This window comes from Cnephaeus nilssonii (assembly GCF_951640355.1).
Source record: "Cnephaeus nilssonii genome assembly, chromosome: 7".
NCBI classification, from domain to species: domain Eukaryota; kingdom Metazoa; phylum Chordata; class Mammalia; order Chiroptera; family Vespertilionidae; genus Cnephaeus; species Cnephaeus nilssonii.
The window spans coordinates 63010983-63038351 of NC_137078.1; the positions used below are offsets into that span (position 1 = coordinate 63010983).

The 27369-nt window shown below is 44.5% G+C and overlaps 1 protein-coding gene across 1 annotated transcript in view; it reads right to left on the reverse strand.

Moving 5' to 3' along the window:
- The window catches only part of LOC307103485 (uncharacterized protein), a gene marked incomplete at its 3' end in the record, with an annotated part of 334890 nt that overhangs the window by 276496 nt on the left and 31025 nt on the right, over positions 1–27369 (reverse strand). The window contains exon 3 of the mRNA XM_079777833.1: positions 19843–19935. The remainder of the gene's footprint in view (positions 1–19842; positions 19936–27369) is intronic.

Here is a 27369-nt window from a genome sequence, read left to right on the forward strand (position 1 = left end):
GCTCAGATCATGGCATTTCCGTGTGTGAAAACCTGCCATGGTGCTGTGGGAAAACGCCTTTCCCACAGCACCAAGACCACATCTGTTTGCCTCGCATTCAAAACTCTCCCCTATCGGTCCCCCTCCTCCCTTTCCAGCCTTATTCCATACTCCTCCTCACCCCTCCCTCACATCTCTATGCATCATCTGTCCTTGCCTCAATCTCAGCCATGGTTCTGACTCTGGACTCTCAACTCTGGAGTGCACATGTTGACACCCTACCTATTCTAAGGCTAAGATTCATTGTCAACTTCTCTGAAAAGTTTGATTCTGTCAGATGTAATGCATTGATTCTATTCTCCCTACACTGAGCACATCACTGCCACCATGCTTCGAGACTCCACACTCTGCTTAGCAATAGTTCTCCGAAGCATTCATGGATTCATTAACACTTAGAATCTAGGTCAATAGCTCCAGCCCTGGGTTGGAGACTCTATGGGTTTGAAACTCTGTCCCACTTCTTGCTAGCTGTGGCATCATGGCCTTTCTGTGCCTCGGTTTCCCCATTTGTAAAATGGGAATAATAATTGTATCTACTTCAGAGGCTTCCTGTAAGGCTGAGATAGTACCAGTAAAGTCCTTCCAAGAGTGCTTGGTATGTGATAAGTGCTCAGTAAATACTGGATGGTATTAGTACTAAATCCCTAGTCTGTTTTAGGGCCTAGGGATGCAATGATGAGTAAGACATGCTTTCCTCCAACAAATATTTCTTAAGTGCCTTCTATGTGCCAGGAACTGTTACACTTCTAGAGGGAAGGGAAGAGGAGTAGAGATAAATAATAAAAATAATAAACAAAAAAAATGTCATCCTGTAAAAAGTGCGACGTTGCAAATTAAAAGATGAGGGGGTGTCTCTAGAGGTTTCTTTACATGGACGACCTCTTTGAGGTTGTAGCTTGTAGGCTTCAGTAGCATCATGCCCTGGAAGGGTGGTCAGTGCTGGGGGTACATCAGCCGCCCCGACTTGCTTTAGTTCCAGAGGAGAGGGGACTTGTGTGGTTCATGCCAGTCCCTCCATGCACCCAGCTCTGTAACCAACACACAGTAGATGCTCAGTGAATGGGGACACTGAGTCCGAACCTTAGCTCTCACTGCCTGTACAGGTGAGCAAGGGCTCTGAGAGGGAAGTGATTTGGGTGCAGAGGGTGGTTAGTGATATAGGGGTGGGAATGTAAGGAAACTGGGTAATGTACTTATTGGGTGGCAAATACCCTTGCATTCCCTTGAAGAAGCTGAAAGGTATGAGCACCACAGCTTTGGGGTCAGGCAAAGCTCGATTTGCATTCCAGCCAGACCACTTCCTGGCCTCAAAGCCTCGCTCCCCTCTTCTATAAAATGGAGCCATGGCACCTCCCCCCAGGGGTGCTGTGCACACTACATAAGACGCTGTATGTAAAGTATCTGCACAGGGTAGGAATTCCATAAATATTAACTCTCTTCCCCTCCACGCAAGAACCCTAAGACTGAGAACTGCATCCCTGGACTCAACGCTATGTTAAATATCTACAGGAAAAGGTGGAATATTCTAGTAACCACTCATTCATCTGCCAGTGAAATGCCATAAAGCATTCTTCAAGAAAAATTAAAGTAGGAAAAGGAAGGATGCTTTTTAAAAAAATTATTCTCCCTTCTCTACTGCCCCCCCCCCCCCGCCAATAAGACTTCCAGAACATCAAACGCCCTCAAAGAATCAACAATATTTTTGATGATCGAAGTATGAATAATCAAACATATGGATTACATTTCCTTAAATTATGCAGAGCCTACAAACCAGGAGGGAAGGGAGGGTGCTGGTAAAAATGTTTTCACATTTTATTAAAACCTCAAGGTCTGAGGACTACGTTATGCTATTACACACACACACACACACACACACACACACACACACACACTTCCCCTGTCCAATTGTCAAGAAAGAAAAGGGCACATTGAGCAATTTTTTTTTCCTGCTCAAAGCTTTGGCTTTGCTTTGGTCAGACCCAGTTCCCCGCACGAGCCTCGTTCATGGAAATAAGTGGACCACAAGTCGGTTTCAGCTCCCAAGCTCGGCCAGCTTACTAGTTGTGTGACCTTGGGTGATTCACTTAAATTCCTGGAGCTTGGGTTTCCTCTGTTGTGAATGGGAATAATGGTCCTCCCTTCACAGTTGATGGTGAGGATCCAGTGCCATGAGACACACGGGCATATCTTGGAAACCATAAAATGTCAGGCGGATGTAAGGGATGGAAGTGGCTTCAGGAAGCTGACCCAGCCTGGGCAGGCAGAATGGTCCGCTGGCAGTGGTTAAAGAGCCTCACTGCCCACCTGCAAACTCCAACTCTACTGATTAAAAGCTGTGTGTTCCTGGACAGAAAACTAAGTCCCTCTGTGCACCACTGGCTTATTTGCAAAACGGGATGCTGCTAATAATAAAGTGCCTACCTCATACAGTGGTAATGAGGGTTAGATCAGTAAATAGGTATAAAACACTTAGATTAGTGCCATTGTTTGTTTTGAAAGAGCGAAGAAAACATGAGAAGAGGAGGGGAGGAAGGCAGGAAAGAATTGCCCCACTGAAGATGCCCTGGGCTGGATTTTCACCATTTAGTTGTCAGTGTTGGGTATTATCTTTTCCAGGAACTCTTTGTGAAAATGCAAATGCTCTTAAAAGTCATGGCACAGCAATTCAGAGTCAGTGTGTATTTGTTGAGTACCTACTGTATGCAAGGCAGTGTGTGGAGTTATTCAATCCTTTGGAAAATCTCTGACTCCTTGGAGAGTGGGAGCAGGTGACAAATGGAAAAGAAAAGAAAAAGGGAAACGGAGAGAGAGAAAGAGACAGAAGAGCCGCTTCCCCTACTGTGAGTCTGGCATTAGAGAGGCTTGGGTCCATATGTCAGCTCTGCCATGTACCGTGTGACCTTAGACAGGCAAGGACAGATTCAGACAGCACTCCGAGGGCCACAATTTTTAACCCTTGAAAAGTGGGGACAATGCCAAGGTCGTTGTGGGAATAAAGTGAGACGATATGTGTAAAGCATCTAGTGTTCCTTCTCCCCAGCCCATTTTGGTCACATGCCTCCTGTGACTTCCAAGTGCTGAGTGGAAGGGACTGCTAACGGCAGCATCCAGGGGCTATGAGTTGGAATTCTCACAAGGGGAAATCAATCTGCCGCTAACTTTCTCTGTGCAATAAAAAGGCTTTTCTTTTTTTTTTTAAAGGCCAACCTCTGCTAACTCATAGGAAGTGCATTTCCTCCCCGTGACATCTCCAATCCATTTCAGCCCGTGGTAGCCAGTGACTAAGTCTTCCTGCAGAGGCAGAGAGCCAGGCCTGTCAGCCCACTCTCCCAGCCTCGCCAGTGCAGGGATGATCCTTGCGGGATCCTGGTCCTTGGAGGAAAGGGGAGAGCAATCCAACTTTGGCTCCAGCAATGCACACAATAGTAAAGGAGACAGGGGGAAAGCTGAGTGAGGAAGAGAGAATACAAAGCCTCTTCCTGGATGCTGGCAGATGCCAACGGAAGAATCAGCGAGTGAGTAATTCTGCAGCCTGGAGTCCAAAGCCTGCAGCCAGAGCCCTGTGCCAAGAAGACAGCGGCAGCGGGTGCTGGAGTGGTGGGCGGCTCCAGGGCCAGCCTCGGCCAGATGGGGACAGCTCAGAGTGAGTCAGGGGCTGGGTCTCTGCTCCAAGGGTCTCCTCCGGGACACATCCATTCAGACAGGCCTCCCACAAATACTCAGGTGGCCTTTATCAGGGTGGTGTGTCATCAGTGGGCATTGACGAGAAATGATAGAAAAGCAATGTGGGCTGAGCACAAGCTGGCATCCAACAGGAGGCAGACAATCCAGGACACAGGTACCGGTGTGTGCCCAAGATTGTGGGCTGCTCAACTCCCACACTGAAATGACAGCGGTGATCATTTACTGATAGCTCACCAGGTCCCAGCACTGTGCTAAGCACCAGCTGCTCCAAAGCCCTTATGTGCAACTCCCAGACATTATGACCCAGAGAGCACAGTGGAGCTGAGAGGATGTTAGATAAGCCAGTCCCTTCCCCCATTCCCTCAGTTTTCCCACTGCAAAATGGGGATGATATTTGCCTATATCAGGGGTTATTTTGAGAACTTCAGCACAATGATTCAAAACCTAGACTTTTGAGTCAGAAAAATCTGAATTTGAGAACCAGCTCTGCTTCCAATTTGCTGTGTGAACTTGTGCAAGTTTCTTAGCCTCTCTGAGCTTCAGTTTCCCATCTGTTATGTGTGTGAACCACAGAGAACCAACCTGAAAGGATTATGACAGAGATTAAGTGAGGTAATGTATGAACCACCTTCCTCATTTGTAAACTAAAGAAAATAATAAACATCTTCCATTGTTGTAAAAAGTAAATAACATTTAAACATGGCCTAATACAATATCAATGTTCTAATGAATCATGGTTATTACTATTAGCATCAAATATTTTTTATTATTATTATTATTATTATTATTATTATTATTATTGGCACCATGAGTCATTACATGGAAAGTTATTGGTAAATTTTAAAATGTTCTTTTTTAAAAATATATTTTTATTGATTTCAGAGAGGAAGGGATAGGGAGAGAAAAATAGAAACAACAATGATGAGAGAGAATCATTGATTGGCTGCCTCCTGCACGCCCCACACTGGGGATCAAGCCTGCAACCTGAGCATGTACCCTGACCGGGAATTGAACCGTGACCTCCTGGTTCATAATTTAACGCCCAACCACTGAGGCACACTAGCTGGACTTATTTTTTTTTCTTGTTTTTTTTTTTATAAAATGTATTGCTTACTATACTCAAGGTAAATGTGGTATTTCTCTCTCTCTCTCTCTCTCTCTCTCTCTCTCTCTCTCTCTCTCTCTCTCTCTCTCTCCCTTTTCATGAGAAGTTAGGTTACATTGGGATTTCCAACCTCAAACCCCTGGACTTCAAAGGTCTGGGAAGGTATAAAGATATTGAGAAAGGGGTTCCTTGGAGTGTTTTTAACATTCCAAAAGGTATTGGAAATCCTACACTTGCTGATAATGTGACTTCCACAAACTTCCTAGAAGAACAAGTTTCTTTGCTTTAGGCTGAGATTATAGGGCTTGGTTTGGCACCACTGGTTAACTATTCACCCGAATCTCCAATTGGCTGAAGTGTGAGTGGTGCACCAGCTCCATTAGTCCCGTGGAGCTCTGCACCCAGAATCCCTGCATCCCCACTTATCAGCTGTGCAGTCATAGGCAAGACTAGTATCCTCTCTGTGCCTCAGTCTCCTCCTCTGAAAATTAGGAATAGTGATATAGATAACAATAGAATCTCCCCATTTGTAAAAAAATATATATGTAAAAAATAGTGATATAGATAACAATAGAATCTCCCCATTTGTAAAAAATATATATGTAAAAACTATCTACTATAAAAAATATATATGTAAGCACCTAGGACAGCGCCTGGCCCATGGTAATCCCTCCACTGGTGTCACTGTTCTTGTTACCAGATTTCAGGAAACATCTTGCTGGCTCAGACATCGCTAGTCAACTAGTCAGTGTTAACAACTGGAAGCATGTTCAGAGTGAGTGTTTGTGACAGGGCAAATGAGAACTCACACTTTATGGATGTGTTTGGGGCACTGGACACTGGGCTACACACTGCAGGTGTCATCCTATTGAACCTGTTCCACCACTCTGTGAGGTGGATTCTTACCGAGAAGGAACCAAGACTCGGAGGGGTCCCCAAGTCACACAACCAGCAAGTGGAAGAACCAGAATGCCAGTCCAGTCTTTCTTTGAATTATGCCATGGGGATCCCAGGAGAAAATTAAGTTGAAGAAGGTACTTCTTAGACAACAGGCTGGAAGTCCTTCGTCTAGGACTGCAAACCCTTGGTGAAATGGGGCAGTCCTCTCCTCTCCTCTCCTGACACTGACAACACTGAGAACCACTTCTGAGCCCTCTTGGGATAGAGAGGAGTCTCAAAATCTCTTTCCTTTGGCAGTTTCTGGCTTCCCTTGGTATCCTTGGAATCCACACCCATCTTTATTGTAGCAACAGATTCAGACAGCTCCAAGACGCCTTGGGTAAAAATCAAACTCCCCCTCTTGGACATGGCAGAAAAGCAATTTCTGTTTCCCAACACTCTTTGAATGGATGCTTGATTAATGTATTCAACCCAAGACTTGAGGAGGTAGCAGAGAATGAATGATGAATGACACTCATTAACTCCCCCAACACACACTAAGCCCTTCTGTCCCAGGTTCTCTGCTAAATGTCAGGGACAGGAGTCACTGGCATAGAGGTCTCCATCTATCAGGGACACAGACAAAAATGCAGATGGTAGCATCTGCCACTTCAATGGAGGTGGCCACAGAAGGCCACTGAGCACACAGGTGTCTGAGCCTCCCTAAGGAGCTGTAAAGAGGGTCCTGAGAGGACAGGCAAGGGTTTTCTATGCAGAGGAAAAGGGAGGAATGGCATAGTTAACAGCACAGGGAAGAGAATGGGGTATGAGAGATCTAAATGGAGTTTTGTGTGGCTGGAGATTTACAGAGGGCTGAGCAGTGATACATTGCTCACCTGAATAAGAACCTTGAAAATTGCCCTGCTTCAAACACTAGGATTTTATCATCAGAGCCACTGAACCTTAAGCAGGAAAATGGCATGATCATATTCTGCGAATTTCATTTGTGCCATTTCTGATCTGACCCCTGACATGTTTTGTGATTAATATTCATGAAAGTCCCTGCCACCCAAGAGCTTTCATCTATCCCAGGAGATTTGATGACAATAATTAATAAAATCATCATCACCTCATATACTGAAACGTACCTAACTGTGAAGTCCTCAAAGACAGAGACAGGGTCTTGTTTACCAATGTTTTCTCAGCACCAACTACAATGCCAAGCACACAGTAGCTTTTTCTTGACAAACATGCGAATGAATTAATAAATGAATGAATGAATGTTTAAGTTTTCTTAGTTTGCTGAGCATTTTTATAATTTTTTAAATCTCTCAAAACCCCTGTGAGGGAGGTGTTTCTCCTTCCCCACCCTCCATTTTACAGAAAGAAAAACCTGGGCCAGAGAAGAGACTTCCCATGGTGACACAGGGACAATGCAAGACAACATGTGTGACTAGTGCCATGAAAGGCCCATCAAATAACTTTAAATTCAGAGAAGAATGCACTCACTGCTAGCTGGAGTGGGTATGGGAAGCAACCTTGAAGCTAGTATATGGTCTTGATGGTGAATTTCACCTTAATAATAATTGGTAGTGTTTTTGATCACTTACCATGTTGGGCACTGTGTTGAGTGTCTTACATGCATTATCTTATTTAGTCTTCCTGTGGAAATTAGAGTGGTACTATGTCTTCTTAGTAGAAGAAGAAACTGATGTCTGAGATGTTAGGGATTTTGTCTAAGTTTCCAAAAGTAGCAAGCAAGAGAGCTGTGATTGAAACCTAAGTCTATCGGACTCCAAATTATTTTGCTTACAAATGCAGGGCCATTAGTGGTAACCTGTGTTTTAAAGGATCATCTGTGAGCAAAGAATGTAGAGAAAACAGGAGTGTGAACACACTTTTCACTGCCATTCCATCCCCACTCCACAGGGTTGGCATTAAATGACCCCAAGAACTGGAGGAAGGGGAAAGAGAGTCCTTGCATTCACTGCATGAACATAAAATAATGAACAGAGCACTGGGCATCTGTTCAGCCAAGGCATCTGAGCAACAATGTCAGTACATTCCTTTTAAACTGTGGGCCTCAAGAAGCCAGTGGACCTCTGGGCTTCAGTATTCTTGCTCCATAAGGAAGGGACTGGGATTTATAAATTCAAACTCATTTTAAACTGGAGTCTCCATGACTCATCTAGACTTTTTTTTTTTAAGTCCAGTTGAAGCTTTCCTAAAAGATCTTGCAGATATATTATTTCACAAGATTTGCCTAGCCCATGTTTTACCAGTCTCATATTTCCCTCTGAGGGAATCTTAAGAGGTTTCTAACTGATGGCCAATGCTATATTAAAAATCAAAGAGGAGAGTGACTGTTTTTCCACCCTGGCCACAAAATGAAAAATGATAATAATAATCGAAATGCTGCTCTCTTGTTAAAGAGGTTTAGAAAACCTGACCTGAGCACAACCTTTCCAACCAGCTTCCTACATGTCCGCTGGCTGCAGGGACCTGAGGCTGTTTCTCTGGTCCGGGGGACCAGTCAATGAAAGGGGATCCTCCTTAGGTCCCAGTCTCCTCCTCTGTATTCACAGTGTTTGCTCTGCCTACTTCCCAATGTTGTTTTGTGAATTAAAAAAAGATAACAGATGAAGAAGGTGCTAGACAGATACAAATAAGATAATGGTGATTATGATTAGTAGTTGTCAGGGCACTCTAGAGAAACAGAATGAGAGAGAGAGAGATTTTTAAAAAATGGTTCATGTGATTATGGAGGCTGACAAGACCCAAGATATACCGTCAGCAAACTGGAAACCAAGGAGAGATAATGGTTTAGTTCCGATCTGAGGCCAAACGCCTGAGAACCAGGAGAGCCAATGGGATGAGTTCCAACCTGAAAGTTGGAAGACTCAGACCCAGGAAGAGCTGATGCCTCAGTCTGAGTCATAAAGCAGGAAAAAAAGCTGATGTCTCAGTTCAGAGACCATGAGTAGGAAGAATTCTCTTATTCAGGGAGAGTCAGTCTTTTTTTTTTTTTTTTCTAACCAAGCCTTCACCTGATTGAACGAGGCCCACCCACATTAGGAAGAGTAATCTGCTTTACTCAACCTACTGATTTAAATGTGAATTTCAATTTAAAAAAACCGTCACAAACTCAGAATAATGTTTAACCAAATATGTGGGCATCCTGTAGCTCAGTCAAGTTGACAAATAAAATTAACCATCACAATGATGAAAATGCAAACTCAATGACAAAACCAAATTTTTGTCTATATTATTCCCTGCAGTATTCCCAGAACCTATTAAAACAAAAGTCTAGCACAGAATAGGGTCTCAAAACATACTGGATAGACAAATGAATAGGAAAATTTGAGGCCAGTGGAAGAAAAAATTCTATATGTAACTATTTGTCAAACATTTTCATAATCAACATTACATATTTAACTCTCAAATAAGTGAATCCTAACATCAACTGTGAAGATTCTCATAAAGAATGTGAGGTTCAGAAAAGGTAAGTATTCAATGGGCATGTTATCTGCATTCCACAACTTTCCACGTTTCTCGTCTCCTCTCACCACTCATCACAATATGCTATTATGCAATTTTTTATTTAATTTTATTACTGTCCTCTGCAGTGGGTTGCACACCCTCCCTCTTCCCTCAATGATATGTCCACATGGAACCTGGTAAATATGACTTTATTTGGAAAAGTGTTTTTGTAGACATAGACGAGGACCTTGAAGTGAGATATCCTTGATCAGAATAGGCCTTAAGTCCAGTAGTAAATGTCCTTACAAGAAGAGAGAAGGAGACAAGACACACAGAGGAGAGGGTGCTGGGAAGACAGAGGTAGAGACTGGAGTGATGCAGTGACAAGCCAAGGAACACTGAGGATTGCCAGTAGCTACCAGAGCTGGGAGAGAGGCATGGAACCAATTCTCCCTCAGAGCTTACAAAAGGAACCAACTCCATCTACACCTTGATATCAGACTTTTGACCTCCAGAACTGTGAAGGAATACATTTCTGTTATTTCACAATGCCCAGTTTTTGTGTATTTGTTATGGAAACTAATATGCCCCCAATCTCCACTCCACCCTCCAATTAGACCGTTAGTGCCACAAGGGACAAAATAAATTCTCTTTTGCTCACTATTTTATATCTAGTGTCTAGAAGTGCCAGGATCGAAGCAGGAGCTTGGCAAATATTTGTTGCATTAATTAAAGCATGACTAGCGAAATTTCAGTTGCTTGAGCCAGAAAAGCCTCTTGAGTGGGAGCAAGGAATCCTGGGTGCTCTGCTCCCTTGCTCTCACCGGGACAGTTCCCTGGGCCTAGCTGCACATCGTTCTGTAAAGTCCATGTGTTTCTGGAGGTTCTGTCTAGTGGGAGGAAAGCCTGGGGGAGAGGGAGAGGGAAGGCATGTGGGTGTCCATCTCTCAGTTTAGAAAATGGGCAGGGGCTTCCTCCCGGGAATCTCTGCTGACTGGCCCCAGGCTTATCCACCATCACAGGTACCTGAAGCAGGAGTAGTGGGTGCCCTGCCCATAGGGAAACGACTCCTCCTAGAATTCCAGGCCCCAGTCCAGTTGGGCCCAATCTCTGCATCCTGTTTTCTTCTCCTCCTTTCCTACTTTCGGTCTTTCTGCCACTTCTTTCTGTTCTCCAGGAGCCAAACCAAGGTGCCTTTTACCATCATGATCATTGAATCCCCTGTGCAAGCAAAAGGGGGCAGGGCTGGCCCAGACATGCTCATGTGGTGGCCTGTCGGATGCTAGGCAGACATTGCAGCCCAAAGGCCAGGGGACTCAAGAGCTTGGGCTCTATTATGTCCCACCCTCATCACAGCACTGGTGGCCTGGGCAGAGCCCTGCCCCACTCCAAGCAGATTACTAAGACCCTCCTCATCCATTTACCCAGTGTTTACTCAGGATTTCCTCAGCCTGAGCCCTTCCTGATTGTCAGCAACACTTAGGAAGGGGGTTCAAAATCCAGCAGGAAATCAGATATACTCCATATATACTTTCCAAGATGCACAAGTGGGTTGAAGTCCTTGGCTATCCTAGGTATGTGACAAGTTACTTAACCTCTTTAAGCATCTACAAATTGTTGTAATAATATCCAATTGGAAAAGAGGACGAACCTAGGTGTTAAGGCATCTAGGGTAGTGTCTATTACCTAATAGGTGCTCAACACGTCACTTTACCTCCCTTTTTTTCACTTTGATTGCATTTATTGGGGTGACCCTGGTTAACAAAATTATACAGGTTTTAGGTGCACAATTCTACAACACATCACCTGTACACTGTATTGTGTGCTCACCGCTCCAAGTCAAGTCTCCGTCCATCACCACTGATCTCCCCACACCCTCCCCCACCTCCCACCCTCTTAGCAACCACCACCCTTTTTACTCTCTCTTTCAAAAGAGATAATAGATCTTTGTATCCATTCATTCATTTCACTCACTGATATACTAAAGTATGGACCATGACAGCTTAATTAATGGCAGTTGCTATTTTTCATTCCTTGAGCAATCATAGCATCTGTGATCACTTGTGATTAGAAAATCAAAGTGCTGCAAGGGAGCTTCAAGAGCATACTAGTATAGTCAGGCCCTCATCTTTCAGATGAGGAAAGGAAGCTCAGAGAAGGCAAGGGATTCTCCTGAGGTCACACAGCTAGCAAACTCAGAATTAGGACTCCAGCTCAGCTGGCTGCTCATTCACCAGGTGACTCGTCAAACCTCAGGCAGTGGAGTGGTGATAACAGCCATTCAACCAACATCCTCTGGTACCTACAGCACCCATGCTAGCTGGCCACTCTGAAGGCACTAAAGAGGCCTCGGGGGGCCGCCAAAAATACGGACAGATGGAAGAAATTATAAAGCGGGCATTTAGGAAGCAGTTCCTCTCCAAATCAAATGCATTCTTGCTGCTGCACTCTCACACTCATATCCTAAAAATTGTTATTTAACGTGCTCTCCACATCCGAACTTGACTCACTCTTTGAAGTGGAAATCTGGGCGGTTTGGGTGGTGGTTTCTAGTCAACCAGCACCAGGACAGTGCTTGTTGACAGAATCCCAGGCAGCCTGAACCTTGGGCCAGAGGCTCAGTCTCCATGGCTTGCCAGGAAGGCTGCAGAGGCTCCAGAGCTGGGGCCCCAGCCTGGGGAACCTTGACCTTGCCGGAGGCTGGATCTGTTTCTCATACGGTGTGGCAAATTTCTAAATCTTAGCTGAGGGATGGCATTTGCTCCTTGCAGAAAAAGAGCAAAGGGCCCAGGAGGTTCCAATTGATTCCAAAGTAGAACCAGCTGTTGGAATCCTGCTGCGCTGATTAGGGAAGTTCACTTCCAGGTTGTGGTTCCCAGTTGCTTTGCTGGAGCCCTGGGTTGCCCCTCGCCCCCACCCAGTGCTGTCAGAGAAGCCTCTGAAATTCAAAATTGCTTCAGCCATTGATTCGGAGCTGGAAACCAGGCAGAGGCAGGAAGAGGGTCTAGAAACAAAAGCTTCCACCTCCTGAGGACCTACTTACTATGTGCCTGCCACAGGGGTAGGTGCTTTGCAAATACTTTCAATTTTTACAACCATGTATTCCCAACAAATGAGGAAAAGGAGATTAAGGGAATAATAACTATTACTAACATCATTTTTCAACTTAACAGTTACTGAGTGCTTACCATACACCATGCGTTCCTGAAGCACTTTACATGTCATCTGCCAATTTATCATCACATCAACCCTATGACCCAGGTATTACTATGGTCTTGGTACTACAGATGAGGAAACTGAGGCAGGGAAGTTAAGCAACTGCTCCTGTCCCTCGGCTTGAGATGCCCAGCACAGAGCTCTTAGTGACTGAGGTGGGATACAAATCTAGGTCTTTCTGACTATAATTCAGTAATAGTAATAGCTACCATTTAAGGGCTTATTATGTGCCACATGCTGTGCTAAGATATGTGTTTTTAAGCACATGTTACCTCATTTAATTCTCACAATTATCCTATGCTGTATGTCATTTTCCTCCTTTTACAAAGGAAGAAACCAGGCTCAGTAACTAAGAGAAGCAGAATTCAAAGGCAGGCTCACTTGCCCCAGAGGGCTAGTTTTTAACCAGTGACCCCTACCTCCGCACGTGTCCTCAGGGCTCATATCCCCCGGTTTGAGTTCGCAAGTTTTCCCACTCCTCCGTATAATTTAATCACTTTATGGAAAACGGGGAGCTAGCCTCAAACTCAGCTCCAGGTTTCATAGTGACTGTTCTGTCATTCTTTCCAAAATCAACCTTCAAAAGCCACTGTAAAAATGCATTTGCAATTTGAAACTTGCCATGAACACTATAAACACACCATTAGTTTAAACTAGTGTTGATTTTGTAGACTATTAAGGACAAAATGAGTTTGATATTTACTAAGTTAGAGGAACATGAAATTTATGGTTTTTAAATTGCTTTGAGGAGGCTTACCAGAATTTTCCCTTCTATAAAGTCAGAATGAATAATATCTTTGACAATGTATGTTGTATGTCCTCAAGTAGAGGTCCCCTTGGCCTCACAGATGTCCTTTAAAGCAAGACGACATTGACACATATGAAAGGAAACGGAATGGCTAACTGCCTATCTCATCCCTCAATAAAGATAGTGAACACCTACTGAAGAGTCTGTGACCACGGGACACTCTCCAGGAGCTTCCAACATGGTTAGACTTGTTGATTAAATTTGCGTGAATATGGGATATGGGCAATCATGTGGTCATGCAATCACCCATTCACCTGTAATGCTCATTAAATGCCTCTGTGCCAGGCACTCGGGCAGGTGCTAAGCACACAAGGGTCTTTCAAAATTTCCAAGTCTTGAGGAAAATCCAGACAAGAAATGCCACTTGGAGGTCACCACTGACGCCATGGGAGCAAGTAGAGGCCCCTGATCCAGACTGGTACAGAAAGTTTTCTTGGAGGAAATGTCCTCCAAACTGATAAACAAGGGATGAGGTAGAGTTCATCTAAAGAGAGAAGCAGGAATTCCAAGTGGTGGGAAGAGCTTTGCAAAAGTCTTGATGGAAGGGAAACAGTATTTGCTAAGTGCTGAGAGAATGGGGCACATGATGCTGTCAGAGTTTAGGGAGGGCGCTCCATCTGAATTGGGGTGGTCAGGAGAGATGTGTTGGAGAAGCTGGAGCTGGATGCAGAAAGGGGTGGAGGAGGGGGGCGGTGTGAGGAACTGTGTAACTGGCAGCACCGAGGGCAGAAGTCATGTTCAAGGGTCAAGGAGAAGGCCCACGACACCAAAGCTAAGTGCACACACCACCACCACCCTCAGCATGACTAATGCTTACACCTCACTTACCACACATGGCCCTTGTTGGGCAACAATTCACCATGGTATCTGGCATTTCTGCACGTTTTGTGAGCAGAGGCACTGATTGTCCTGGTTCCAGACCATCTTTTCAAGGAGGTTTGTATAGGAAAGATTTGGAAGAAAGAGATAGTAACCCCTTCTATCAGAGGGCAGGCTTGCTTAGAGACCATTAAAAACAACACACACACACACACACACACACACACACACACACACAAAAAAAAAAAAAAAATTCGGGTTCCTTGAGCTCAGGGCTTCCCTTCTTAATGCAACCCACAGATGCCAGGCTGTCACCTGGCCTTCCTCATGTCACCCTGTGGGAGCTGGAGCCCAGGAAACAGTCATAAGGAAACACTGATACTCTGGCTACTGCTTTTGCAGTGAGTGACAAAATCCTTGTCTCTGCCTAGCAGCCATGAAGCTGTGCCAGGCTAACCTATTAATTTGCAAGTGGCATAAGATCACAGACCCCTCACAATTCTTGCAAAACCTGTTCTGAGCACTTTTGTAGTATGAGCTCATTTAATCCTCACAAAAGTCCTATGATACAGACATGATTATCATCCTTATTTGGGCAGGAAAAATAGAATAAAACAGTCCAAAAAGTAGATTGGTGCTAGATCATGAAGTTGTGTGTGCTGAGCTAAAGAGTTTGAACTCTATCCATTCAGCAGTAATAAAAGGGTTTGGAACAAGAGAAGGAATATGAGGAAGACAGCATTTTCAAAAAGCTTGTCTAGCTGCAGGCAGGGAGGAAATCCTGCTAGGACACGGGCTAGCAAATGTTAGGAAGCAGAACCAAGATTCCAGACAGGTTTGATGGATGGACTAAATGTACCCACAGAATTTCACAAGCCTAAATGTCAGGCCCTGGACAAGACTCTTTAACACCAATGCCTCCAGCAAATGGTTGGGGAGACGTGACTTAGCCGCCATGAGCCTGAGGCCCAAGGCTTCCAGGGACAAGGCAACCTGGGGTGAGTCAGCAGGGGACGCACCTGCCAAAAGGCCAGTGTCGGGCCAGAAGGCAACAGCCCAGCTCTGGCTGTCAAAATGGAACAAGTTCAGGGAAAATGCTCAAAGATAAGAAGGGAGTGGGAACCACGACACTAGTCAGGGAGGACAGAGATGCTCACCAAGGAGGAACCAATCTACACTCAACACAGGAGGTGAGCTGTTTCCACATCCACAGGCTGTCCCTGTGCACATCTGTGTGTTACCTTGTGGCACAAGGGCCGATAAATGCATAAAAACCCTCTTCATTAAATGCCTTCCCTCTATCTCTCTGCCTAGAAAATCTCTTGCATCCTTTAAAACTGAACCCATGCAACACTCCCCACAAAGCCTCCCCGGCATGCTCAGGGGCCCCTCCTCCTTGAACCTGCGACCTTCTGGACTTCTTTCCACCCACCCTTTCCACCCTGGGTGGAGAGTTCAAGGGCCCCAGCCTGAGAATGCTGCCAGGGCAGAGGCAGCGTTTAACCCCATACTCTGAGAGACCTGCGGGTGCCTGGCCTGGAAGATGGGTATAGAATGAAGACAACCAGAGATTCCCGGGTAAATGAGAAGAAAGCCATGACTTCGAATAGACACGGAGGTCATGACACGGATCCAAGAATGCTGATCTGCCAGGAGGCTGGGAAAATGGGGGCCCGAGGGAAAGGCCTGGACAGTGCGGCCCTGGCTCTGGCCAAGGGAATGGCTATTCTGGTTGGCAGAGCTATTCCCAATTGTTGGGCAGCCGCCCCAACCACATTCAGGCCCAGGGAGGAGGGGAATAGGAAGGAACCATCCACTTTGGGCAGTCATGTTGTGACATCCTAACATCCTGCTCCTCTCTGGACACATTCCAGGTGGCAAAAAAGAACAGGTGCCCAGTCGGGGACTGGTGTTTCTTTAGTGGCCTCGGGGCCAGTACCCCAGAGACAAAACTTCCTCCCCTCACCTCTGAGAACAAGAAATGAGGTAGAAAGAGAACACAAATGAATAAATCAGACTCCCAACCTTTACTAAGCCCTACTATCTGCCTGGAACTGAGAGATAAATACCAAGGTAAATACCAAGTCGCATGGTGCAGCCAAGAGTGACGAGGCTGGGGGTTAAGCACACACTCACAGAAACCCCAGCTCTGTTCCCTATGAGCTGTGGGACACTGGCCAGTGACCTTGCCTCTTAGAGCTTCAGTTTCCTCATCTATAAAAGGTCATATGATGCCACCCTCAATGGACTGGTGGGAAGATTGAATGGGACCACACAGGTGAGGTGTTTAGCAGGTAAACAGCAGGTGTGTCCTAGATCTTAATGCTTCCCTGCTTGTCCATCTGCAGCCGGAATGCCACAGAGAGAGCACAGGACTGAGAGGCAGGCAGGTGGGTGCAATGAGCTGGTTCCCTAAAACTCGGGAGTTGTCTCTTAGTAACATGGGATGTGAAGGGGGCCGGGACAGGGAGAGAGTGCAATGAGGTGATGGCTGTGAATGTGCTTTGTAAACTGCTAATCAAAAGTAAGGAGTTGTAGCTGTTGTTATTCATTCTCTTAGTCAGGACATAACACTTCATGCCTAAAGAGAGAGCCAAGCACACAAGGCCATTGGAAGTGCTGAGGGATTGGAAGATCAGCATTCTTGGATCCAAACTCAGAGCTGTAGGGTTCTTTTGAGAAGAGGTGGTGCGTGTGGGCTGGTGTGGTCTGGATGCTTCTTTTGCAGAGAACCGGGCTCAATGGGATGAGCCTGGATGGGCTGGCTGAGCCCCTCCAGAGAGCATTCCCCATCTCCCTAACCCGAGTGGATGCCCTTCCTCTGGGCTCCCACAGTTCCCTGCATTTCTCTCAATGTGCATCATGCTGACTGGGAATTATCTGTTTGTGCTTCCATTTTCTCAGCAGACCATGACATTGGGGGTCATGTTTCTCCATTGCTGCATCCCTATGCACAGGACCTATGCCACAGTGAAGGCTGAATAAATGCAGTGGGGTGGGGGGTGGAAAGGTAAGCACATAGAACCAAACTTAAAAGCCATATTTGAGCCAAGCAAAGCCCTGGGAAGGATGCCTGAGCCACCAAAGATCTAGCAGGTCCTGAGAGCATTTCAGCACAGGGAGAGAGAGGGCCTGAATGACATCAGGGTTTGGGCCTCCCTATCTAGCAGCACCAGGCCCAAGAGAGCCGAGCAGTTTGGCCTGGCTTGGCCTTCTTTAAGCCAGACAAGTGCCACTGGTGGGAAGGTTTGCTCTCCCCACCCCAGTCTTCCCAGCACAGTTGCCTAAACCCTGGTGTTCCATATACATAAAGGGGAATCTGAAGTCTGGAAAAGCAATGCTCAGCAGCCCTTTCCCTCATGAAAGCGAACCTCACACCTTCTAATTAAATCTCTCAGCACACCTGTGAGGCCACACTTCCCTCCCTGCCCCTGTCCGCCTTTCCTTTTTACAGTCAAAAGGGGTTTTTTGGTGCCCTATTCCCTTTTCTGCTCCAGGCCATGGAGAAGGAGTCTGATTTTCAGGACTTTATGGCTCCTCACCCTGTATTCAGACCCCTATTTACCTTTTTCATAGGGGAGCGGAGAGGAGTAATTATTGCTCCCAGGAGCTTTGAAGGTTGGTATGCTCTGTGGCAATAGAGGTGTCAAAGACGATGATTAGCGTTAATAATAAGTATTATTAGCAGTAGGTTTTAGCTCTTTTGAAAACGAAAAATGGCCCTGCAACTATTTTCTGACTGCTGAGGCTCCATCCATCGCACACTTTGCTTTTAGAGGGATCCAGGACAGGACAGGGTGGGCTTAGGAGTTGGCTCCTGTCATGATCACAGGCCAACGCTAGCTCAAGATGCAGGGAGAGTACTGGCAAGTGATCACTCTGGGTACTTAGTACTTAGTACCTCTCTGAGTATCTTGAGTCATCCTCCCCCTGGTTCTCTAGTATATCAAGTCCCACTGGCCCTCTTCTGTTTTCTCCAGTTGCTCATTCCAACCCCAGGACTGTTGCACATGCCTGAGAGAGGCCTTCTTCCCATGTGACCCTTCACTGAGCTGATGTCAGTGCATCCCTTGGTCTCTGCGTGGCTGGGTGCTCTGTGATTCTCTTCTGTAGCATAGATTTCTGCCTTCCCTGCTACATTGGGATGTGTGTGAGCACAGGTCAAAGTTCACCCATGAGCCACTCCATTTCCTATCCTATGTTCAACAAAATAAGGAGGTGCTTATTCTGTACATTACACTTAGCCAAACTTATCTTAAGCAGGAAGTGGCAAGATATCCCTAGTACAATCAGTGCACCCCTTACACCTCTAGGCAGACCTGCACCCCCAGAGCTGGAGCATCCTGGAGGAACCAGAAGCTTGCAGCAATATGCCCTGTCCATATCGTTTTTATTTGCATTTCATTTTTATGAATACAAATGGGCATGGATATGCCTATGCTTTCTCCACCCCTTGGCCACAGGTCTTAGGTCCTGAGGAGGGCCAATGGTAACATCCACCCTTGGCCACAGTGATTGTCCAAGGCATGCACATGACCACGCCAGGCCAATCACAGGGCTTTCAGGGGATTTTCCTACCTCACATTATAGGAGGAAAATGTCCTTTCCCCTTTGATAGCAAGCTGAGAAAAATGGAAGCCTAAGGTGTACACATATCGTTATGTACATTTCTGTATATGTTCTATTTCACAAATTTAAAAAGTTGGAAGGCAAGCCTGGAGCTTCAGCAACCATGGTGTCATCACAAGAGCAGGAGACTGAGGCAAATATGCAGTGAGTCAGGGAGGAAGAAGACAGACAGGGCTCTGGCAGTACTGTAGATGGGCAGTGGGAAACCTCTCTGTAAAGCCAGACAGACTCCAGTTCAAATCTAGCTTGCACCAAGTACTAGTTAACATCTATGCAAGTCGCTGAATCTCTTAAGCCTCTGTCTCTTCATTTGTAAAATGGGGATGACAATACCTTCTTTCAAAATGCACGCATATGGCTCATGCATATAACAGTACCCCAGTAGTCGCTCAATAAATGTTGCTCTTTCCCTCACATTAGTAATGTGCACACTTTGTCTTCCATAACAAGAATCCAGTAGGAAACACCTGTGTGACCCAAGGCAGAGTAGGACACAGGGCACTGTGATTCAGCAACTGGACCTTCCACTCTGTGGCCCCAAGTGCCTCCCCAGGCCTTAATGCCCCTTCTCTCCTCCCTCCTCCCATGTTACTAAAACTATCTAGATTGTTTGTCCTTCTTTGGCCAAATCTCATCCTTCCTGCTTAACCTACACCTCGATGCATTCCCAAACAGGAGGCTTCCCTGGATGGTTTAGTTGCCTGTGAGTTAGCCTTGCCCTGAAAGACATTCTAACAGAGTCTTTTCTATAAGAGTGTTATCTCTTCCAACAGAGGAAAGGGAAGGAAACAGAAAGGAAAGGTGGGGGAGGATCTACAGATGAAGAAAAAAAAAAAAGAATAGAGGAAATACAACAGACTTATTTTATCAAGAGTTTTCCCCAAGGACTATATTAATAGCCATAGGAAAAGACTAGACTCCATTAGACATTATATTTACCAATTACTATGCCCCAGTTCTCTATTTTTGGAATCATATACCACACACCCCTTTCTCTTATGTTCAAAATTCTACATAGCTTTCAAGGCTCAGCTCGAATGCTTTTAACTTGTATTAATTAATTTATGTATTTGACTAACATCAACTGAATTCCAGCTATGTGCCAAGCACTGTGCTGGGTGCCGGGAATATAGTGGTGACCAACACAGACATCATCCTGTTCTAATAAAGCTTTGAGCCTTACCTGTTTCCCCGCTAAAGGTGAAATGTACCTCCTCTTTCTGCTCCCATAACTGTTGTTGCTGCTGTTACTGACATTGCTTTTATGTCTTCCTTCCTTTAAAAAAAAAAAAAAAAAAAAAAACCTGTAAAATTGCGTGACCAACTCATCTCAGTGTGCTTGGAACTTTCCTGGGTTTAGCACTAAATGTATCATGTCCTAAGAAACTTATCAGGCCACAGCAAATTGGAGCAGTTTCTCACTCTACTATAAAATCAATGCTATTACAACAACAAAGATTACTGGAAGAAAATCACTCAATCGTTCATTCTTCAAATATTTATTGAGAACCTAATTGTTACAATATTCTAGCTGGTTGCCTCTACTTAATGTTATATCTCTCCCACTATACTGTGAGCCCCTGGGGGTTGGAGCCCATGTCTTCTATTTCAGCCTTGCATTGCTAGGCCCCAGGACAGTGTCTGGCTTGTGAAAATAACATAATTTTATGTAAACCACTGTGTTTTTATTGAGAAACAGTATAAATTTATGCAAAACAATTCAAAGTATGTGTTTCTATAATTTTTAAACACAAATCTCTATCGAGTATCTAGTTGGGAAGGTTTAGCAAGTAATAAGATCCATTAACAACCCTCCTCCTCTCCTAGTCTCCCTCTAGCCCCTCTAGCAGATGAGCATCTGTCAGCAGCTATGGCAAATTAAGGCCTGATAATCACACATATGCAGGTATCAGCACCATCCAACCCCAGTTGTTTTCAGCCAATCCTAGTTTTAACTGTAAACTGATGTGAAATAAAAATCTCTGGAGCTTCTACCTACTGGTTGGGGACCTTCTAGCCAGAGACACAAAACACAAACTCAGACTCCTATAGCTGGCAGCCTCCTTCAAGTACTAGAAGAGGATTCTCATGCTTCTTACTTCTTATCCCACTCCCCACCCCCATATATACACCTGAGATTTTCTTATCCATTTAATAGTTCCTTCAACTGTGGTTGGATTAGTAAAATTTCAGTGGTTTTACCACTCATTAGTTATGTGACCCTAACAAAGTAACCTCACTTCAATCCTCACTTGGATCACTAGCAATATAGGGATGCAAATACATAACCCACAGAATTAGTTTGGGGATCAAGAGTGTTAAGGAATGAGAAAGTGCTTTAAAAACTATAGGAACTTTTCAGATGTCAGTTATTTCATTTTCTTTTTCTTAAGTAGATTTCTTAAATGTTTGTCTATTTTATTTTTCCCTCAAAGGACCATCTTTTGAATATATTTATAAATTTTTCTATTTTGTTGATTTTCTAATTCACTTTTTATTCTTGTACTTTTTATTGTCTTTCTTTTCTTGGTTTTGTTTTGGTACCCACTTTCTAAATTCTTAGGTTAGACCATTAGTTGCTTTCTTTTAATTTATTCTTATTTTTAAGTGAAAACATGAAGGCTATAAATTTACCTCTGACTATGGATTTGGCTGCATTATATACATTTTCAGATCTGGTGTTCTCATTTTCTTTTTCTTTTTTATCTTTTTTAGTATTTTACAACTGTGTATTATCAAAATTTTCTTCTTTGAGTTTATGTTACTATCATCCTAATCTCAGCAGTCTAAGTTGCCCTTACTAAGGAGCACCTGTTGTTATGCTGAAGCTAGAGTATTACAATTTTCTGTAAACAGCTTTCTCTCTGACATCTTTCAATACAAGTATATCATGGCTGTAAAAAAAAAAGTAGGGAGTTTTTATTTTCTCATCATAAAAGCATCAGCAGCTTTTGAATTCAGACATTTGTCAGTGAGCAAATTTTTTAATGATCTCAAATCCTCCTCCAGCTCCACCAATAACTAAATAAATCAACAATCTGCTGAAAGAGGAAGTGTTAACAGCACTAGTCTATGTCTCTGGCCTTGGCTTATAAATTATGTTCCCAGGATTGCAGTCTAAACATTAGTCTTCCTTTAAGCTTAAGATAAGACCCACTTTCTCCCTCAACCTTCTCAACCCACCCAATCCAGGGGGGTGAGGGGGATCTCTCCCCTTTCTCAGATCATATTCTGTGCCCACAAGTCTAGGATTCAACCCTGACTCACAAACTAGACTGTAAGCTCCTTGAGAGTAAGACCATGTCTTTATACTTTTCATTCTTCTTTATTATATAGTTCCAGTAAATACTATGATTGTTTGATTATGACTCTCAAAGAATATTTCCTGAGAGAAAGTGTAACTGTGAAATGTAGGGTCATAGATTTTTTTAAAGCAGCAAGTGGCAAAATCAAGAGACTTTTAAAACCCTTTAAGAAGATTGAGATTAATACCTTGGATGCATGCTTTGAGGAGAAGAAATAGTGGTATCCCAAATATGAAGGAAAGTCTTTTCTTGACACTATGAAAAACAAAAATTATACTTTGATAGTTGTCTAAGTAGAGCTACCTGTGGGCTCATGTTCTCTCAAGTATAGTGGACCAAAATGATTCTAACAATAAAGATTCACAAGAGTAAAATACTTTATAATTCATCAAGCTCTCTCATATGTGGGCTCATATGATACACAAGGCAAACCTCTAAATGAGGCAAGATAGGGGCTATTATCCCCATTTTGGAAAATAAGTATTTGGGTTTTAGAAAGGTTGGCTAACTTACCCAAGGTCACAATGCGAGGAGGTAGTCAGAACAGAATTGAGCCCAGATCTTCTGATTCCTTGCCCTACATCCTTGAGGCTGCAGCTACCCTAAATTGATTTAGAAACTACTGAAATAAACCTCTGTACTCAGTCATCCACTTCAATGGCTAGATGTTCACTAACCAACATTTCCTTTGGATACTCACATGTTTGAAGATCCCAGAGGAAGAAGACAGGCCCTGCCCTCAAGGACCTCACAGACCAGAAACTCAATCACTGTAATGAGCATGACAAATTGTATTTGCTGCAAGTGCTATGAGAGAATTAAGATAAATAATAAGGACGATAAGAAATTTTTTTTAGCACTGACTATGTGCCAGTTTCTGTCCTAAGCACTTTGCATATGGGATGGATAGCATTATGTACCACATTGACTGGCACATTACAACAGTTTAATAGTCAGCAGCCATTATTATTATTACTAGAGGACCAATGCATGAAGATTCGTGCAAGAATGGGTTTTCCTTCCCCTGGCTGCCGGCACCGCCTTCACTCCAGCCGCCACCTTTTCACTCTGGCCAGGAGCTGCCTTTCCGCCTTCCCACTCTGCCCAGAGGCCCAGAGCAACTAGGGCGGTGCGGAACACCTGTGCTGTCGCCATGGCAACAATGCAAGCATCCCACCCCCAGCCGCTTGGTGCCTGTGTATGCAAATTAACCTGCCATCTTTGTTGGGTTAATTTTGCATACTCACTCCTGATTGGCTGGTGGGCATCACAAAGGTACGGTCAATTTGCATCTTACTCTTTTATTAGCGTAGATTATTATTATTATTGTTTTAAAAAATGAAATTAGGAATTGTTATCTGAAAAGAAAAGGGAAGAATATTTAAATTTTAAAGTGTCCAAAACAACACAGTAGAGGAGCAACTAACCACACAGAGAACTTGGAACCAAGGGAGAGATGCTGAAGCTGGATGTTAAAGAACAATTAAGGGCTCACAGAGGGGAGGGAAGGACATGCCATGTAGAACAGGCACTTGCAAAGACTTGGCCCCTGAGCAGCAGGGAAGGGAGAGGCTAGAAAAGGAGGCACTGCCTTTGGGCAGCCAGAGACAACATACAGAAGAGGAAAAAGGAAGGGCCTCCAGCTAGAAAGCAGTGGAGGGTGGGGCTCTCCCTGTGCCTGACCCAGGCACTGAGGGTGAGGCACAGATTTTCCAAGGCTATTTGTTTGTAGGTTACATTTTTCCTGAACAGAATCCAAATTCCTTTGTTTTCACAGAGAGCACCATAGTTTCCAAAGAAAAGAAAAAACAGACTTCTTGGTCCAAGGGCTTTCCCTGAGAAATATCCTAATGGCTATGGGCCAAGGCAGGGTTCCACCAGGCTCTGTTCTCAGAGAACAATAGAGCAGCAGGCTGGAATCTTCTCCAGAGACTGCAAGAAAATAGCCATTCCAAGTTACTCCCTGGGAGATTTTCAATACAAGTAAGATGTCCTGTTGGTTCTGCCCCAACCAAACCCTCCTGCTTGAGGTTCCCAGAATATCACTCTCATGCAGTGTGCAAACCCTGTGCCTTGCCTGACAGCCCTTCCTCCTCCTCCCTGTGTTGGCATGGTCCCACTCCTCCTGAAAGACCAGCCCAAAGACTCTTCCTCCATGAGCCTTCCCTGGTGGCGCCCCCAAACCCGGCCCCAACACCCCGGTAGGTGGGTGGCTTTGACCTCAGTGCTCCTACATAGACCCACCTTTGTTTGCATTCATCGCACTGCCTTGTAATTACAGCACCCCTAACCACCCCCATCTCTCTCAATGCTGTAAGCCAGCAGTGAACCAAAGATGAGGAGGGAGGGGAAGTCCACCCTGGGTGCAGGTAAGAAAGGAGTGCATTATCTGTAGTGAAAATTTAATGAGTCAGTCTCTTTTTTTATTGTTACCATGTGCAAGTCGTTTTGAACAATGTCAGGGATAAAATACTTTTCCTCTGCAGGGCAAACGGCATATGGGCAAGTGGCAAACCCACTCCTGTGAACATTTTCCAATTACTTCTGTCAGGAAAAGACCGTTCTATCAATGATAGAATCTAACGCTGGGCAGAGCCTTCAGTCAGTCAACAGTTACTTATTAGGGCTTATATGTGCCTGGTACCATGCTAGCCATTTTGCATGCATTTTATCCAACCTTCTCAACAACCCCTAAATATATGCATCTCTATTCAGCTATTTATCAAATGAAGAAACTGCGTCTAAAAATAGTTAAATGATTTATCCAGGATCCTACCACAAGGAAGTGGTAGAGGACAATTTGAACCCAGACCTCTGAGCCCAGTGCTCTTTCCCCTGTGCCTACAACAGCATGCCCATCCCATACCAGGGGCGAGAACTGCAAGACACACTTCCTCTCCTCAAGGAGTTCAATCTAATGGAGAAAGGAACTCATGCAACTCACCATGATTCAGCTTGGCATGTGACAAGTAGCTTTAGAAATAAGCTAGACCCATGGTCGGCAAACTGTGGCTCGCGAGCCACATGAGGCTCTTTGGCCCCTTGAGTGTGGCTCTTCCACAAAATACCACGGCCTGGGCGAGTCTATTTTGAAGAAGTGGCGTTAGAAGAAGTTTAAGTTTAAAAAATTTGGCTCTCAAAAGAAATTTCAATCATTGTACTGTTGATATTTGGTTCTGTTGACTAATGAGTTTGCCAACCACTGAGCTAGAACAACCCCCAACTAGGGCCATCTCATTGAAGATCCAGGTGGGGGAGGAGGTTGGCAAGAGAAGCGTTCAGCCCTGATTGAACTTATACCAGATTCAATTCAGGACAGATGCACCTGCTCTCCTGCTTGAGTCTTACCACAAACACCTCTGAGGTGAATCTCACTCACCTGAATCCTTAGAAAGCTTACAGCCTGGGTGAAGACTTAAAACTATTAAAATAAAATAATCGGATGGTGACATTCAATGTGTATGTGTGTGTGCGTATATTTATTTCATGCACATTTGCTGAGTGCTTGCTATATGCCAGGCACTTGTATATGCCAGACACTTGCTACATGCCAGGCACTCCACTGAAAGAACAGAGAGATATGGTCCAACCCAACCACTACAATTTTAGTAGTGGGACACCAGGATGGTCACAGTGAGAGAGAGAGGGACTTGTAAACAACATTCGTGTTAACTGCCAGGAGATACTTCTACACAGGCAGGCCGGAAAGAGGACTCAGCCCCCTTCATTGGGATACAGGTGGGAGTCTAGGAAACTTCCCTGAGGGAGCTGCGTTTCAGCTGACCTTGGATGAACGGGCAAAAGGGGCAGAGGGGCAGTGAGGGCATTCAAACAGAGGAAGAGTCTGAGCAAAGGCCTGGAAGGAGGACACCTTCTGCAACTACAGGGGATAAAGTCAAGCTGAAGTTTTCACAGAGAACAACCCTAAGTCAGGCTGTGGTGAGAGACCAAGTGAGAGGTAAGCAGGGGGGTTAGACAAAAGACTGCACTTGCCGTCACACAGACCTGAGTTCAAGTTCTGCCTGTGTCGCTAGCAAGTCACCCTCTCTGTACTCAACTTCTGGGATGTAAATGGCGCAGGGTAGTGCCCCAGATCAGCAGCTCTCCGCTGCAGTGGTGGAGGTGCGGTGCTGAAACCAGAAGCTCTGGGGAGGCTCATTTTTGAAAAAAACAAAACGCTAAAAACTTTGTGCCTTTGCTTTGATTTGCTTTTGAGTCATATTTAAATTAGTTTGAATTTAAAACTCATTCAAAGAGAGTGTGAGGTTCTGTGTTTAGGAACCTGGATTATAGAAGAGGCAGAGAAACCCTGGCTGAGACGATTCTTAAAGTCCTCTCTCATTCCAGCCTCCAGTTCTAAAGTGACTGACAGTTGGACAAACAGGAAAAAGCAGTGCAGTGCAGTGGTTCAGACACTGAACTTGAAGTCAGACCCAAATTCCAATGCCCCTTATTCTCCAGTGAGACAAGCAAGAGAAGGAACTTCTTGGAATGTCAACTTCCTCTTCTGTAACATGATGTGTTCCTCACAGGCTTATTGTGAGGTTTGAAATAATAAACTTGCAACAACTGGCACATAGTTGGTGCTCAATAAATGTCAGGTGAGTATATAGTTTTCAACTGCATCCCAATCCCTAATCATAATAGCTTCCCCTACCATGTGCTGAATGCTTTCCACAGGCTACCTCCTTTAGAGAAAGAAACTCACAATTTAATACTATGTCATCTACTAAGTTCACTGAGTTGTCTAAAGGTGGTTTTGAACCTTAGAATACAGCCACGATGAATGATGGGAACTTAGGGTATGCTGCCTGGAACCAGATCAGGCTTAAAATCTTTTAAAATTAAAGCTGTTTTTTTATTACTCTGGAAACCTACCTAGTGCCCATTTTCATTTCCAACTGTTACGCTTTTTTTCTCTTACTTCTTCCACATTTAACTCAAGGCTCTAAATGCAAAAGCCAAGCTTGAAATAATCATAACATTTAAGCAATGAATATAATGACAACTTACATTTGCATCACAGGAAGATCTATATTCTAAATTTAATAGCTTTAACCGTTTGCAGCAAGAGTTATGACAGGGACCCCGAAGAGGGAGAGTAAGAGAGGGAGAATCCGGCACCTTTGACTAAAGATGTCGTAGTCATAACCTGTTTTGGAAAGGATTAAGCGATAAATACAGTAAACTTGCCCTCAGTTGTGGGAACCCCACAACACACACAGTTATTCTCAAAGGCAGAAGCAATTATTATATTATTAAAAGATGTAAACCTTAAGTGTGTGCTGTTTCTGTGTATTTAACTGGAAGATCACTAAGTACAGGGAAAGAAGAACTCGGGTTAATAGAGCACCTACTAGACACCACTGCTCTATCACCCAGAACACCCAATATCCACACTCCAT